The sequence below is a fragment of the Cryptomeria japonica genome, chromosome 10 (assembly GCF_030272615.1).
Source record: "Cryptomeria japonica chromosome 10, Sugi_1.0, whole genome shotgun sequence".
Taxonomy (NCBI): domain Eukaryota; kingdom Viridiplantae; phylum Streptophyta; class Pinopsida; order Cupressales; family Cupressaceae; genus Cryptomeria; species Cryptomeria japonica.
Genome location: NC_081414.1, coordinates 203575828 through 203581434, shown reverse-complemented (window position 1 = coordinate 203581434; position 5607 = coordinate 203575828).

The window sequence follows — 5607 nt, the reverse complement described above, 5'->3', positions numbered from 1 at the left end:
TGATCTTTAAAATTTCAGTTTTTGAGTATCTGTTGGATTATCTGTACATGAATGTCTCATCTTATCTGTCATGAAGATGCACTTCGGTACCTCAAATGGTTGACCAATAAGAGTTTATATTGGTGGTGAGTGGATGTAGAAGGCATGATGTGCTTGGCTTCTACTTGTCTGTGGTAGAACTAAACAGTTCTTGTAATCAAGAATGTACCTCCAATTTTGTGCTACACATCTTACCTTCGTTTTCCTCATTTGGCTTAGTAAAGTTATTCTTAATATCATTTTAATGGCATTCCTACTATTCTTCCTTGAATTTTGTTCCTTTGATACCAAAGCAATGTTACACAGATGGCACAACTGTGCATTGGACCACGACTGCAGTACCCAGGGACACAACTATATACATTACATGAACTGCTAATTTCAAAAGGTCAAAACACCTATGTAAACTCTTAAAAGAAAATAAGACTTTTGTGGACTTTTAGTTTGATTAGACTGGAAGTATTAATTGCAATTGAGCCAGATGAACCTGGGACTTTCTCTACTTGATGCACGTAGAATATGGCTAGTGATTACAAACCCTAACTTATTTTCTTTGCGGTAAATAAGGCTAAAAAATTAGAATGCCAGGAATAAGAGAGCGTATTATGGTTACGTGTAACACTTGAACTTGATTTATGTGCTGACGAAAGGAAGCAGATTCCTATTTGATGTTGTTTTTAGTTATATGTTGGGCTATTCTGATATCTTGTGGCATGTCGATCAATTATCTTTCCTCTTTCCTAGTTTTTATCATTTCTCTTGGGAACTCCAAGCATTATAAATAATTAAGAATACGTTCTTAAGACAATTGTTGCAGTTTTCCCTAATTGTCTTGATGTCTATGAAAACCTACCAAAAAACAAAAAACAAAAAACTCTCTAATAATTAATGGTTTGTGGCAGAAATTCTCACTGGATTAAGTATACGCCCAAAGGCAGTTGCAGATACAGACGCTGATCTATTGTGAAATAAATTGAAATTGCACTCGTTTAAAGTATCAAAGCAATCAGTTCGAATCATTGTCAGTGGTAAGAATTTAATTTAAATTGCTATCTCTTTCAAGGATTGGTTTCTCACCGGCTTGGTAAAGTCTAAGCTTTGTTTGAAGCATTCTGTCTTGAATATCTTTTGCTCGCGCTTGATATCTTTGTGATGTCTGTAATTTACAAGCTGTTCACCATAGCGGCATGGTCCTCCGGGATTTTGTTCCAGTCTCTCCCTCGCCTCAATTCCTATACCTAAGATTTTTATTTGCTCCTATCCAGGATAATTTAGCACAGGAATGTGATTTGTTAGTGTAACCGTAGGAAGTTATTAGAATAAAATCTCTGATGGCCTTCTTTGCTTACAGGTTGGTCTTGGTTAACTATATATTAACTATTTATTAGAGAACTTAAAAGAAACAAAGCAAGGTTAAATAAATGAAATATTGTCCCCAAGCAATACATTTTTTTTTATATGTCTTTCAAGGTGTAATGTTTGTTCCAAACATGTGGATGTATATAGTAACAAGATATGCATTATATTTGATTTTTGTTGTTGATTGGTTTGTGTATTTAGTGGAGATAAAATTTGTGAAATAGTAAGTATTTTTATTCGGAATAATAGAACTGTTAAAATATGTTCATTTGTGAATTTGAATAGTTCCAACTTTAAGTCATGGTAGTATGATTTTTTTGATTAATATTGTGTTTGACTACATTGCATTTGGGTCATGACAGTGATTTGATAATTGAAATTGTAATTGAAGTGAAGGTTTGTGGCTATTAGATTGCATAAATAATGCATTATTGTAATAATTGTGGATTATTTATCATAAATAGGTTTTTTTTTTGCTAATAATATTTTTGTACTAAGCAATAATGTACTATAAGATAATAGTGCAATGTTTCAACAAGTGTGAATCAAATTTTGCAAACATATATTTAAGTGTTTTTGGCACAATTATATTTAGTGTATTGTTTTTAAATCAATATATAATACTTTTGAGATTAAAGAAGAATTTTCGTTACTTATTTGTAAGAATACTTAACCATTCCATTTGGATTAATTTCAATCACTTGAAGGAATTAGCCAAATACAATTCTTGAATGTGTATACCAATATTTTAGGTGATAATTTAGCAAGAGAAGACTAGGAAATTCTATTGCAACAAGAACCTTGTAGCATTTTACTATTAATTAGAGAAGTTAAAAGGAAACAAGAGTATAAGATTAAAGAAATATAATATTATCTAGTAATAAATATTTTTGATCTATCTTTCAAGTGGTAATGTTTGTTGGAAATATGTATAGTCATTACATTTGGTTTTTGTTTTTCATGGTTTGTGTAATGTGAAGATAAAATTTGTAAAATAATTATTGTTTTTGTTCAAGACAATAGAGTTGTTAAAATATCTTTATTTGTGAATTTAAATAGCTTTAAATTAAAGTGATTATGATTTTTTTGATGAACAATGTGTTCGATTTATATTTGATTCATGTTGTTAATTTGATAGTTGAAATTGTAATTGGATTGAAGGATTGTGGTTATTAGATTGTATAAAAAGTGTACTATTGTAGTGAGTGTGAGTCATCAATCATAGATAGCTTAATTTTTTTCTAATAATTATTTTGTACTGAAGCAATATTGTACTATTAGATAATAGTGCATTATTTTAGTAAGTTTGAATCTAATTTTGCAAACATATAATTAAGTGTATTTGGTGCATAATTATATTTAGTATAATTTTTTTTAATCAATAATTTAGAAGTCAACAATGCAATTTTATAGAAGGGCATTTTATTAAAGATAATTAATTTTTTAATATTAATTTATCTCGCCACCTCAAAATATAAAATTACTATTATGATGGCTATAATAGTGTTCAATGTCATTCAAGCAACAACAAAGCTTTTATAGAGTTGAAATTTGAGATTTGAATTAATGTAATAAAACTTAAATAATAGTTTCATTTATGTATTGACTGTTTCCAATATGAATTATTAGGAAAATAAATAAATGATTAAATACAAAAAATAATTATAGACTTTAGGATTGTTCAATTTTTAAAATTATATATGACCTTTGATAGAAACTGATAACATCCAAACATGTTATTGAATGGCTAATAGACATAAATATTTATAATTTATTAAAGAATGATTATGACAATAAAGTTCAATAATATAGAATTTGAATCTAATAAAACATTTCAAAGTTTAATTATCTTTGAATGCAATCTCAAAAAGATTTGATCATAATTAAATAATAATTGAGAGATGGAAACAATATTTTTTAGCAATTAGCTTTTTCATATGCATAAGTATGTACCACTCACAAAATTTATAAACCTGGTAAGCAATGACAAGTATAAAATGCATCTAAGAAATGAAAGTAACACTTAAATATTGGTTTTGTTGGTAGCCACAACTTTGCTTGTGTGGCTAGATCTACTGCTCATCCCCCCAAGGGGATTCGTCCTCTTCCTTGTGCCAAGACCTCCCCCGGGGTGGTTTGTGGACAATGTCGATTTCTACCAACGTTGTGCGTTGTGTGCAAACTTGCTGGATTTTTCCCTTCTCTCTCGAACCTCCATCGTTGGGTGAGTGATTCTTGGAAGCCTTTGGTTGCTCATAGCATTGAGCTTTTTCCTTGTGCTAAAGGATTTTTCATTGCTTCTTTTTCTTCCTCTTACGATCGTGACTTGGTGTTGGGCAAGTTGTGGGCTTGAGGCTCTCTTTGCCAAGCCCTGGACAACTTCTTTTAACCCTCTAATTGAACCACTTAATGTGTATCAGTATGGGTTCACTTTCGTAATCTTCCCCTTCATTTCTAGGAGCATTCTTGTTATGAGGCCATTGGCAACTCTATAGGTCGATTCTTGAAGGTTGATGATGCCACGTCTTCCATGGGTCATTCTACCTTTGCCTGCCTTTAATCGATTTGGACATCTCTTTACCTCTCCCTGGGGATGTGGTTCTTATGGTTGGGGATAGGTCGTGGACTCGATCGTTGGATTATGAGGGCCTCCCCTTTCGCTGCCCGAGATGCTTCTCAACGAGTCACTTAGCTTTAGATTGTTCTCTCTCATGTCACATAGGTGATTCTACTTGGTGGAAGGATGCAATTGCTAATCACTTGACTGCCAATGCTTCTATTCTAATTTTGTTGACTTCTCTCAAGAGGAAGATGTCTTCTCTTGGGATGAGGTTGTGCCTCTTACTATTGCTGAAGCCTATGTTGACCTTCTTGTTACTACTGTTGTGGCCTCCTCCGTCCTTGAGGCTCCCACACTTGTTGCTCCTACTCTACAACTCCAATCTACTCCTGGTGAATCTACTTTTGATCTCGTTCTACATCAACAGTTTGCTGCTATCCTGCAACAACCTACTACTGTTGCTGACATAAACTCAGCGGGGTCCTCCCCACTTTTTCCTTCTTTTGATAAAGACAGTATTGCCTGGATTGTTGTTTGTCGCAAGCGAAAGGGGAAGTCTTCCCCCCCCTTCCAAACCCCTCTTGGTCAAGTTTTGGGTGCTTCTCCCCATTCTTGAGTTGGGTTTTGGGTTGTTGCAGGTTTGACAAGCTTTTCATAGTGGTCCTCTGCCTTGTTGTCAAAGGCATGCCCAACCTTTTTCTATTTTGAGTTTGCACCCCTTTCTTGTTGTCTCTCTTTTACTGCCTACGGGCTATTGTATAATGGGCCAACAACCTTGTTTTGCTGCTTTCTTAATAAAAAACATAAAAATATTGCATTTACAAAATCTATTGTAACCAACTTCAATCAATTTGAAGCAATTTTTTTCTTCTTCTGAATTTTAATACAAATATAACAAAGAAAAAATATTTTTTGATTAAAGGGTGAATAGGTTTTAATAGACTCTTCAAACTTAATTGCATCTAGATGTAAGTAGAACAACTACTGACCAACTACTAACCAACAACAAACATCTAGCAATTAGACAAGGTTTTGAAAGGGCCTAGAACCTCATTCATTCCATCTAACATACATTAGGTCATTTCCTTTCCTCACAATCTGCAGATGCTTAACATGAGGATGAAATTCCAAAATAGATTTAGGAAGACCTTCCTTCCTTCTTTGGAAAATTGTCGAAGAAACAATACTTTCAATTTTCTTTGACCAAGGAGAGAGAAATGAGTCCTCACTCACCACCTTAGCTAGAGTCTCCTCATGTGAGGAATAATATCTAATTGTAGTGTCACAAATTGTATTCCTTTAATTATTGATTCTAATTTCACACACTCCTAACATTCATTTTAGTTTTCCCATTCCTTTAAGCATTTTGGGACCATTTCTTGCCTTGAATTAATTCTCAACTCAAGAATATGAGTCCTATCCTCTTTTAAAACTTCAACACACTCCTCTTTGAGCCCTTACCTTAGTGTGCCCTTTTTCCTATACCATTTCAAGTCTATTTGGGTTCTATCTCATTTTATATTTCAAATCACTTTCCCCCCCACTTAAATATTGTCAATCCTAATATAAATTACATATCCAATATTAGGGCCCTATTATCTCACACCCCTTAAAATTTGGGCCTACTTTGTCAAGACTATGTCCACATA